Here is a 13,447-nt window from a genome sequence, read left to right as displayed (position 1 = left end):
GACATTTGTAGCAGTTTAACAAAAGTATCCGTTATCTGTATTTATCGTGTACTTAAAAATACATCGGAAAATAAAAAGGAAGAAAAAGGTAAAACTAGAGGTAGAAAAAGCATTGTTTTGGATGACGAGACAAAGAATATTATACGTCGAAAAATTCATTCATTTTATTTTCGGAGTGAAATTCCAACACTGAAAAATATTTCTCAAGAGCTCGAAAACCATGACTCCTTACCCAAGATATCTCGTAGAGTCTTAATCAGGACCATGCGCGAAATGAATTTTCGATATGTAAAACTCAACAGAAAAAGTATGCTATTAGAAAAAAATGTGTGGAGAAGAAAATATTTAGAAGAAATACGCAAAATTCGCAGCACTGGACGCAAAATATGTTATTTGGATGAAACCTGTATAACGAAGGTTATACAGTTGAAAAAGTTTGGCAAGATTTAAATGTCAAAAGTAAACGCGAAGCATTTATAGAAGGCTAGTCTACAGGATTAAAAGCTCCATCAGGAAAGGGACGACGTTTAATCATCACCCATATAGGAAGTGATACAGGGTTCCTTGATGATGGTTTTCTTCCATTTGAGTCGAAAAAAACAGGTGATTATGAAATAAATTGAAAGGGTGGATTCAAGAATGGCTTACAGAAAAGGGGATGCATACGAAGAATCAATGCTCAAAATTTAGCTACTTGACATTGCACGGTTAAGGAAAAGTGAATATCTTAAATATGCTGTAGATGAAACTGCAAAAGATTATGGTGTCAAAGTTCTGCGTCTACCACCTTATCATTGCGAACTTAATAACAAATAACAAAACGTTCAAATTAAACGAAGTTAAGAAACTTTTCAGGAGGATTCAAGCAATCCTCCATGTAACTCCAGAGAAATGTATAGGCCACATAATTAAAGAAGAACATCGTATGTGGGAACTTGACACTCATATCGAAGTTTTACTAGAGCCAATTATAATTACACCAGGTGGTGAAGACAGTGACAGCGATAGCAGCACTGCGTCTTCAGATTTAGAGAGGGAATAATATTTTCTAATAGTTTAATAAGAACATCAGCATAAAAAAAACGAGAACATAGTAAGTGTGTATAGTATTTGTGGTTAAATAGAATAGTACAATGTTTTGTTACATTAAACAATATTTTTATTTTGTTTTTATAGAATTTTATTTTGTTTTATAGGATTTTATTTTGTTTTGTTTTATACTGTTTAAGTGTTTTGTTCATTTTATTTAATAAGACAATATGGCTCTTGGCGAACACCCATTTAAAAAAAAGTAACGCGCCACAAGACATACCTCTGGGGTGGTGTGGAAACTGTCTTAAAATTTATGTTTTGTAAAATTTGAATGTTTTAAACAAATTCCATTGTGTATCTCTTTAAGGATCAGTCACGTCAAAAGACGTTTTAGCGTAACTTCCGCGACAGCCGGGTGGTATCAGCCGGGTGGTAAGCTTTCTGCAAAATTACTTGTTTTTTATAGCTTTTTGTTTGTGGCATTCTGTATTTTTAGGGGAATGTAGGGAATGAGCCACAAAATATTTATTCATATGTTTATTTACTGAAGTTTCGATCTCTATGTCCAGACACCGTTTTCAATTATACAAATGATAGTAATATTTATTTTCTATAACTTTTTGCTTATCGTTCTGTGTTTTAAGAAATAATGTTGGGAATAAGCCACAATATATTTATTCAAATGTTTAATTTGCGGACGTTTCGATCTCTATAAAGAGACCGTTTTTAAACATAAAAGTGACAGATATATTTATTTTTCTATAGCTTTTTGTTTGTGGCATTCTGTATTTTTAGGAAGAAGGTTGGAAATAAGCCACAATATATCTATTTACATGTTTAATACAGTGACATTTCGATCTCTATTCCGTTTTTAAAGATAGAAAAAAAAAAAGAAAATAAGTAATATAAGATTATAAAAATATATAATAATAAACAAATAAAATAAATATAACTATCATTTATATCTTTGAAACCGGTCTTTGGATATAGAGATCGAAACGTGAGTAAAAACTTGTAAATAAATATATTGTGGCCTATTTCGAACATTAATATTTGAAAAATAAAATATAATTAACGTTAAAATAAAAGTGAGTGTACGTCACTGGATTTTCATCCATCTTTCCGCATTTCTGCGCCTTTAAACGGTGAATCACTCTCTCAAATAGTGAAATTATACCATAGGTAGTGTTTGCACATTGCTGCTTTCTGCACATACGATGACCTTTATATAACATATAAAGACATCAGAAAGGGAGAGATTATTATGTTCAATCTTAAACTCGCTGGTTTCTCCCTTCCGCATTGGGTATTTATATTACCAAAAGAAAAATAATAAGCGAGTAGACTCTATAAAACTATTGAGAAACAAATAAAAGCAAAAGACAAATATACATAAACATATTCAAATATAGTGAAATATAAAGCGCTACAAATTTAAATATTATCTGATACGAAACCAATACGACAACCCATATTAAATGGGTTTACAAAAGGTAAACGAATTTCCGTAAAAAACACAGCTGTTTTAAAAACTAAACATCACAAGGCGATTATGGATCTCTATATCATTGTTTAAAAAAGACAATGTCTAAATCACACTAAACCGCACGTCTACAAAAGAAATTTTGAGTATGCAAAAATATAATATGATATAAAAGAACAATGACTTTAACAGCTGAATTTTACTTTAATATAATACAAAGAAATATAATGATTTTATCATACACAACATTCAAATATAATAATGATGTTAAACAAAATGCAATGGAGAAGGAAATAATTATATTATATGCAATTTAAATGTAATATTTATAAACACATATTAATAACTATGTATAAGCAAAAAGTAAAATGTTCAAAATAAAGTTCAATTAAAAGGTTCAAGATCCCGACACAATATGAAATAATTTAGCACCAAGTAAACGTACTTGATCTATGCAGCAACAAGATAATGGTGTATTGTGCTTTACCCCAATGGAATGATAACACCAACCGCTATCGAAAAAACGTCTTCAACGACATACAGGAACCACAAAAAGTATTGATGATGGAGCAGCCTCCACCCCTATTGGATGAAACGACTGATAGTGACTGACTGCTTGCTGATAACTGACTGCCACGGCCGTTGGGCTCAGAGTTGTTTTGTATAAGCTGACGTTAGGTGTGGGCGATAATTACCCAACGATCTGCACTAAAGCCATTCATTTGTCTATCGTTCTTTCTAACATACAATGTATGAAAGAACAGTCCTTTGTCTTTAACAATGTATTACAACCGTTTATTGTTCTATTCGTCTGTGTTTTTGTACGCGGAATCTTGGCTTAATATACGGGGAGAATTAAAACTAACGAAAATAATTTATAAATTTTTATATACAGTCGCAAAACTGCAACATACATATTGGATATGAAACGGATACACTTGATATTCCTGAAAAATTATAAATACTGTGAAGTAGCTTACATTCAATATGTTGACAGTTTTTTGAGTAATTGCTTCAGGTGACTACGCATTTAACTCTAGAGCTGCCTCCTCTAGTTGCACAATTTTTTCTTTCGAGGGCAGCTGCAGTCAGCCGTTTGTTTCTTAAATGTACCATTTGGCGCAAACTTTGGTGAAGGCTTCCTGCTTCTTGATGCTTTCCCGCATCGCTTATGCTTTCCTGGTATTTGTTCTGGTTTCCTTAATAAGTTTTTTCTATGTTTCTTTTTTATGTTATATTTTCATTCCTATTCGTATAACTATTGTGTGGTTTATTGGGTTTTCTAATATTTATACATCACATAAATGGAATTTTTAAACGTATGTTAGAATTATTATATTACATGCTTGTTTTAGGTTTAATATGAACCTTATTTTGGTTTATATTTAAAACTAACTTCTTATTTAAAATCTACAAATGTGTTCTATGTCAAAAAGTAATTCATCAGTACTTAAGCCAACACCGAATTTCTACTGCCAAATCTTGATAAAGGTAATAAATTTGATAGTAGAACGTCTACTACAATCAAAGGATGGTAAAACTATAAATTAAAGTCTGCTCTAAAATTCCCAAGTATCGATTCAGTTACGAAAGTTTATTACTCCTGAAAATATTGATTATTTCAAGGACATTGGATCGTGAAACCGAAATAAACATTTAATAATACGTGTTATAAAGCTATTTTTTGAACAAGTTATAGACCGGAAAGGGTTTTTCTACCCTTATTACTGAGGGGTTGTACGCAGAGGTAATTAAAATATTAGACGGGATTTTTTTGGTTTCGTGATTTAGGTATACAGAAACGAATATATATTCAGCTGTAATATTTGTGTTGAAAATTCTTATTAATAATTATTGTCAATATTAAGCAATTATATATATATACAGGGTGTGCCAAACCTCAAAGACGACTATAATATAAAATTATTTTCGATTGTACAGGGTCAGACAAAACAAAGGGATGAACCAAAGTTTTTTTAATGGAACACCCTGTATATTAAACTATTTTTAAATATTTTTTAAAAATATGAAGAGTTTATATACGGTTTTATAGGTCTAAAGTTAATAATTTTTCAAATATTTATAGTTTTATTAAGAATAATGGAAATATTTAAAGGGCTGTGGATTATATTTCCAATGTAATAAAATGTAAATGGCATATTTTTAGTGTAGCGCTATTTTTAAATAATTTAATATCTTTTACATCTAGCCATTCAATATACAGGGTAATCACTATTTTCAAATACAAAATTATCTCATTTTTTATGTACCCCTCAAAAAAAATAGTCCAGTGGAGTTGGTCCTAGAGAACTTGAGGGCCATTCCATAGTACCATCGTATCTGATCCAACTATCGTTGTAGATATTATTTAACACATGCCTAATATGTATTGTATGATGCGGGGGTGTTTCCTCATATTGAAGATCTAATTCTAAAGGAAAAATCCTCTAGACAAATCGTCTGTTAAAAACCGATGATACCCATGATACAGAAGTCGAGTCTAAAACATTGAATCCAACAAGCCTCCCCAAATTGGTATCCACCAGCTGTTCTGGTTCGTAACTCGAAGATTTTCATCGGAGTAACAATGATGATTATGTCTCTTAACGAGCCCTTCTTCCTCTTCTTCTTCTTGTTTATAAGCAATTCTGCTTGTTCATTGGCGAATTAATACCTCTAAGGAAGGTTGTCACTCCAACTTATGCGCGGTCATCCGATACTTCTTCTGCTTAGAATATAATTGTCTTCATTGTAAAAAAAAATTAAAAAGTCCGCAAAATATAAAATCTCTAGTTCTTTTTAAGTATCGACAAAACGTAGCATTTTAGATATGTATAGCCTCATACAAAAAGAAAGCTCCATTAAAAAAAATGAGAAAATTTTGTATTTGAAAATAGTGATCAGACTCTATTGTATGGCTGGATGTCAAAGAAAAATTATTTAAAAATGATTACACTAGAACAACTTTAACATGTCATTTACACTTTATGACCTTGGAAACTTAATCCACAGCGTTTAAGTAATCCCATTTTTCTCAATAAAAGTGTAAATATTTCGACAATTATTAAATTTAAACCTATGAAACTTCTGAGCACTACCTTGTTTCTTCTCAGTATAAATGACATAGGTTCATAGACATAGACACTAAAACTACATGTTCTTTACTTTAGGACGTATTAGATAGGATTTATAATTGGTCGACAGACATTGGTTTCCATTTTTCGCCCTCCAAATCTAGAGTTATCCAATTTGGTAGAAAATATAGTTGCCACTTTTCTGTTATTTACCTAAACAGAGTCCCACTCAAACTTGTTGATCAATAAAATTTTTATGAGTTCTATAGAGCTCTTATTCGCTCCAGATTAGATTATGGCAGCACGCTCCACATGATCGCCTGCAAAACTTATCTCAAATCTCTAAAATCAATCCAAACGACCTCTTTACGTATATGTCTAGGTGCATTTAGATATAGATTCGCTGAAAGCATGTGCATTGAATCTTTCAAACCTCCCATTATCATACGACGTCATCTTCTACTTCCTTCCCTTTTCACTACAGTTTCCGCCAATCCAAAAAAATCCAGTAGCCAAACTAATCAATATTATCCATCAAGGTCCTGAAAATAGAGACAGATCTGTGTACCATCTTTCATAATTAGTAAAACCTTTATTAGAAGATATAGACCTGAAAATAACCACCCTCATGAGTACCTCCAATATTTCTCCATGATCCAAAAAGCCAATATGCACTGATTCTCTTTCTTCAATTCAGTCCATTACTAACATATACTCATTAAATCCGATAGTCCAAAAATATATGGTGATATAAATATGTCATCAATGACATATTTGTCATCAATATCACACCAGAGGAACATCAATAACCTTGCGAACATTGTGATTCTCATCGCCTTACAGTAGCACACTGTACTTATAGAGTTTAATTAATATAGATTTCATAGACTAGCACATAATATAAGTTTGCCAAATGTGTATAGTGCTATAGCACTCCATTCGACGATGATGGTCTCTCAGACCAAGCCTACGACGTAAAACGTTATTTTCTTAAAAATAAATTATTTACATTGTAAGTATTTTCAGAAACTTTATTAAAAACAAACACCACATTTTACATGAAATTTTACAAAAAAATTGTTTTATTTATTTTTTTTTTCAAAAAAAATTACTTTGTCCTAATAGACCATCATCGTTCGTTTATGTACGTTTTTTCATATAAACGAACTTTATTTAAGGATATGCACAAACAGGTATCACATGACGTCTCAGCAGAATTGAATCTATAGTTTCGAATACTTTAAAAAGGTACCGCGAAACAGGAAATTTTGTACGAAGGACTGGTCAAAGACGCCCAAGGCGTACAGTACAACCGCAATTGATGACCATTTTTTGGTTCTTAATCCCACGCGAAATCGTTCATTGACATCGATGTACCTCAGAAATAAGCTATTAACAAGTTAATGTGAGTTCACAAACAGTTAGACGAAGATCAAAAGAAGCAAACTTAAAGCCCAGACGCCCCGCCAAAGTTCCACATCTTCTCCAAAATCATAAAGCTCGTCGTTTGGAATTTGCAAGAACACATATTTAGTGGAATACCGACAACTGGAAAAACGTTCTTTTTACTGATGAGACCAGAATTGTATTATGGAAGCCAGATGGTCAAAACTACGTCTACAGAAGAGTTAAAGAACGATTCGCCAGCTGCAGTCTCGCCCAGACCGTTAGTTTTGGAGTTGATGGCATAATTCTTTGGGAACGTATTAGTTGGGAGGTACGTACCGCACTTGTGGAAGTGATTGGACGGATAACTGGTGATTCTTAGGTTTAAAACATTCTGCAAGATCATGTTTTGTCATATGTTGGTTACATTGGATATGAAAGATTCACGTTAATGCACGATAATGCTCGACCACATGCCGCTGCCACAGTGAATAATTATCTTAATGAGGTCCAAATTCGAAGATTGGATTGGCCACCGTTTCGCCAGGATTTAAATCCAATAGAGCACATGAGGGATCACCTACAACGCAGCATACGACAAAGAAATCCCGTTCCAAATACGATAGAGCAGCTTCGGCTCGCTGCACAGGATGAATGGAATGCAATTTCCCAAGGATAAGTCTAAAATTTACTTGCAAGCATGCTGAAAAAGATGCAAGCAGTAATAAGAGCTAGAGGGGGGAAAACTCATTACTGATCATGCACTTCTTTCAGTTAAAACGACTTGTTTAAGCAATTTAAATTATCATTTAAGTTTAGAGTAAAATAACCTTATTTACCTAATATTAAACATTTACTTTTTTCGCAATTTTCTCCGCATAAAAACTTAAAATTGTTCATTAAACATTGTTAAAATAAACTCTATTTTACAATAAACGACTTGATTGACCAGAATTTATTTTGAAAATACAAAAATTAGAATTCCAAATATTCGATATTTTTGTATAATTGATGTGTAAGAACTGGAAATATTCAGTTATGTTGGACGCTATCGACAAAGTAATAAAAATAGTTTGCAGGGAACCATAAACATGGACTCAACCAATACTTGAATTCTGAAGTTATACGATTGTATTTAGAAGATCAAAGAGCATTTTATTTCGTATAAAATAATCCAAAAGTGAAAAAATCAAAAGACTGGTGGCACGCTAACAAATAGTACAATGAATTGAGGGAAACTTTGCGGATTCTTTTGGTAACACCTCAGAATAAGTCGTGGACTCCAAAATGTTTAGTTAGATTAAAATAATGTGGTTGATTGGATCGTAATGTTATAAAAAGCACCAAACAAAAGTTTTATAAAAAACGTTTTGAAAATATTTCCTAGTTATTATAGTATGAATTGTAATATTTGAATCGTTTATTTATGAAAGGCCTCATGCCACTTTTTTTCAAATTTTCGTTTAACTCAGAAAATGATAACCCTTGTGTTCATACATCGTTTGCTCATGAAAAGCCTTATGTCTTGTTATTTCTTTACAAGATATTTTAGTTTCAAATTATTGTGTATTTATGAAAGATCTCATGTCATTGACAAGTGACTTTTCATAAATAAAAGCACTATTAGCAACATTACGTGATCAGCTGATTATTGAAAGATGTTTACTGTTTGGAAATTAATTAACCTCTTGTTGTTTGTCGTTATACTGAACTGTTAAATAATAATAATAAAATAAAATGGTATTCTTCAGTTTTTGTTAAAGTAATTCAACTTATATTTTGAAATTATGTCAGAGAGTGAAAGTGTCATTAAAATAGAAGCAGATAACAAAAGGCGAAAGAGAGGTGTTTATTAACCTGAAAAATACAAGGTTAAGGGGATTAAGAAAGGTAGAGCTATTGTTGGGAAGAATATATAAATTACAGAGGAAATGTACTAATTCAGACACGAAATACAATTATAAATTTTAAAACCTAGCTTAGTTCCACAATATTAACCTATTTAAGTAAGAGGATCAAGTTGAAATTTTATGCAGAGGGAGAAACTTTTCAAACAAAAATGAGCAAGACCTTTTTTACCAGTCCTTAATAGAAACAGAGCCCGTACAGATGAAGAGGTCAAGATTAAAACAAAACACTTCCGAAGATGAAGGTGGAGATGTTTGTTTTAAGCCCAAACATTCTGTTGAGCATAAAAGTTCTTTTAAATTCTATACCTTGCTTCGCGACGAAAGGATCAGCGTCTGCAAAAAGGTATTTTGAGTCTGCACGGTATTGGTGAAAAAAGAGTGAGAAGACTGCAAGATCTTCTTGTGAACGGTGAGTCTCCTAGAAAATTAAGAGGCCAACAGATGAATGGAAAGACCCTTCCACAAGATTATACGGATCTTGTAAAATAACATATTTAATAACATATTGCAAAATCTATTACAGATGTGTGTAGTGAAACCAAAAATTCCTGTTACAAAGAGAATAAAACAGCCATTTCAATTAAAAATAAATCAATAGAAAACAACATAGTGTTTACAAAAGCAGACAAAGATAACACTACTATTGCTATAGATAAAATAGAATATAATAACAAAACAATAGAATTTTTAAATAAACAAAACATTGAAACGTTACACAAAGATCCAACAGAAAAGTATCAAAAACAAATTCTAGCGTTAGAACATTCAAAATCAATAGTAAATCCAATAGAACAGAAATACCTCAGTATCATGAACCCACAGCCTCCTAAATTATACTCTTTCATTAAACTACACAAACCGGATCACCCAATAAGACCTGTAGTTTCTTTTTATACAGCTCCGTCATATAAACTTTCAAAAAAACTGTTAGAGACTATTTTAGAACAGACTAAATTTTCACCTAAATTTACCATAAAAAATACAATAGAACTAGTTAATAAAATACAACATTTTCAGTTACCTAACAACTCCAGATTAATTTCATTTGACGTAAAAAATCTTTTTCCTAGTATCCCTCCTACAGAAACTTTTATTCTAGTAAAAAACCTTTTAGACCAAAATAGTACAAATCCAATCATTACATCTGAAACTTTACATCTTCTTGAAGTTTGCATAAAGCAGGATTACTTTGAATTTAATAATGAAATATATACAAATAACAGTGCAGGACTTATAATGGGCAATCCTCTAAGCCCATTGCTATCAGATATTTTTATGGATCATCTAGAGACAAAGATTTCAAAACATCCCATATTCACAACATATTCACAACAGTTTTATATTGGTGGAGATACGTAGACGACGTACTGGTATGTTTCACAGGAACTAACAGGCAACTCGACCAATTTTTATCGTATATTAATTCACGTCATAGTCATATTGAATTTACAATAGAAACAGAACAAAATCAATCCATATTTTTTTTAGATTTAAAAATTATCAGACTTAAAAACAAACATGACTACTCCATATTTCATAAACCTACCCATACTGACACGACTATTCACAATTCATCATCCTATCCCACACAACATAAACTGGCAGCCTATCATAGTATGTTACATAGATTAACAGAAATTCCGATGTCAAAATACAATTTTGAGACAATTAAATATCATTAAGCAAATAGCAGTAAACAATGGATACAACGAACAAACAATTAATAAAATGTTAAATCAAAAACTACACAAGAAAGCCCTGAACTTAGTATTTCCACCACCAGAGAAAAACCCAGTACCTTCTGCTCGATTACATATACAGGCAAAATATCAACAAAAATAGCCAAATGCATAAAAAAGAAAGGAATAACACCAGCTTTCAGAACAAATAACAACCTAGGCAAATATATTAAAAACAACAAGAGCCAATATAAAAAACACTTACACAGTGGTGTGTACAAACTTAAATGTGGCGACTGCCCAAAAACTTACATTGGTCAAACTGGTAGAAATTTTAATAAACGAATAGCAGAACATAAAAGGGTTTTCAATAATAGAAAAACAGATTCTACATACGCACTTCACCTTCTAGATCATAATCATTCTTTTAATGACGAATGAATTTAAAATTCTTCACATGCAAAATAAATGCCTTAAGCTATCTTTGTTAGAATCTATGGAAATCAACAAATTAAAAAGCTTGAGACAAACAGTTCTCCCCTCCTCGACCCATTTCATTAGAGACTATAAAGTGTAAACCCATGCCAAAAACAGATCACTTGAGAAAGACAATCAGCCGAAACAACTGTAGTGATAAGAATTTAAAATAAATTTTGTGGAAGTTTTGAAAACAAAGTTTTCAGTGTTTTATTGTTACATAAAATGAATTTCCATCAAGTAACGGTCGAATCCATCAATTATAACATATTTGGTCATTATTCGCCTAAAACAAGTCACTATTTGCCTACGAAATAAAATACTTAGATGCTAAACTGTACATAAAAAAAATGTTCAATTTGTTCCAAGAGAAATATAATGAGTTGAACGTGAAGTATAGTTTTTAATATAAACCTTTTAAAGAACATTTCAGTTATAGATTTGGAAGGCACCAAATTGACACTTGTGAATAAGAATGGCTCAATACTAGAATAAAAAATCCTTAGTTGGATGAAACATCCAAACGAGTCGCAGTTGTGCAGCTACTTGTGGATAAGAGGCGTAGCAAAAAGTTTTATTCATCCCATGGACAGACGAAAGAATACTGTGCCAAACATAAAAATGCGATGCTTTTATGTTTTGATTGTATGACAAACATAACGCTTCACAATAGTAATAATGGCACTGCAACATTTTATTTCTACCACCAGGGAATTATTAATTAAAACGTATTTTAGAGTGGAGACCAAGGCAAGAAGCAATACGGAGCAGAAGACGCCCACCAATTAGATGGTCTGACGACCTGAAGCGTGTTAACAATAACTGGATGCAAGCCGCACAAGACAGAGACAGATGAAAAGAGCTGAGGGAGACCTATGTCTAGCAGTGGACACATACAGGTTGATGATGATGATGACCAGGAAATTGTTGGAAAGGGAATTAATGAAGTTTGCACTGTCTTAAAGGAGAGTGTTGACGAGAATATTGCAGATAATATAGATGAGTTGTACTTATACTGTGACAAATGACAGCCAAAAATAAAAGTCACACGATGATTCGGTTTTTAATGCAACCTACAAATAGTGCAAGATTCAAAACAGTTTTCTACAGACTTCCAATAATATTCCTTCCACTCCTATTTGCCATGTGACAGACTCTTAGGCCTTGTAAAATGAAACCTAGGAAAATATGATGGATTCTACACTATAAAAGATATATCCAAAATAATACTTTCATCTACAAAACAGGGAAAGTTTACTGTGGATTTAGTGTAAAATGCAAATGTTTTGGACCCAAAAGTTGGTGGCCCAAATTTTATAATTATTAGCAGTCTTTGAAAAAATATACGTAGAAAGGTTAAAAACGATAATAGACGAACATAAAATAATTCCAGAACATCAATTCGGTTTCCGAGACAAACACGGAACCATAGAACAAATGCAAAGGCTAGTGAACCAAATAAACAAGGATTTTAACGCCAAAAGATACTATTCTGCTGCTTTCCTTGACATATCTCAGGCTTTTGACAAGGTATGGCACATAGGACTACAAATAAAATCAAAGAAGCTCCTACTCTATCCTCGCTTCCAGCTCTTAAAATCCTACATAGAAAATAGACACTTCCTGGTGAAGCACGGTACCGAGCACACTAAGATATATCCTATTCACTCAGGCATCCCACAAGGCAGCGTTCTCGGCCCAATTCTATATCTTTTATACACAGCCGACCTTCCAACATCTAGTACAACTACTGTTGCAACTTATGCAGATGACACTGCTATCCTGGCGTCCCACACAGATCCATCAATAGCATCAAAAAATCTGCAATCAAACCTAAATAGAATTCAGCAATAGATGAAAGTATGGCGCATCAAATCTAATGGAACTAAGTCAATACATGTTACGTTCACGCTACGTAGAGAAACATGCCCCCCTGTATATATTGATAATTGTCTAATTCCTCAATCCGAGGACGCTAAATATTTTGGCATGCACTTGGATCGCCGTCTAACTTGGAAAAAACATATTTTTTACAAACGAAAACAGCTTGGACTTAAATTGAGAAATATGTATTGGATCATTGGACCCAATTCAAAACTATCTTTGGACTCCTCAAGCCCATATGGACTTATGGGATTCAGCTATGGGGCACTGCTAGCGTCTCCAATCTTACAGAGATTCCAAAACAAGGTGCTTCGTGCCATAGTCAGTGCGCCATACTATGTATCCAACGAGGTGATTCAACACGACATCCCCTAGAATTCGTGAAAGAAGCCATACAACGTTTTAGTGCTAAATACTGTGAACGAGTGCTAATGCATCGTAATGCGTTTGCTCGACAACTAAATGTACGGAACGTCTTTGAAGTGCGTAGACTAAAATGGCAATTGCCGTCCGACTTGTCCA

At 32.7% G+C, this 13,447-nt stretch overlaps 1 protein-coding gene across 2 annotated transcripts in view; it reads right to left on the bottom strand.

Annotated features, from left to right (window-relative positions):
• LOC140434410 (uncharacterized) overlaps positions 1-13,447 on the bottom strand; it is a 153,837-nt gene that overhangs the window by 137,801 nt on the left and 2,589 nt on the right. The gene's annotated exons all lie outside the window — the stretch shown is intronic.

The sequence above is a fragment of the Diabrotica undecimpunctata genome, chromosome 2, assembly GCF_040954645.1.
Source record: "Diabrotica undecimpunctata isolate CICGRU chromosome 2, icDiaUnde3, whole genome shotgun sequence".
Lineage (NCBI taxonomy): Eukaryota > Metazoa > Arthropoda > Insecta > Coleoptera > Chrysomelidae > Diabrotica > Diabrotica undecimpunctata.
This window is presented reverse-complemented; position numbering and strand designations above follow the sequence as displayed.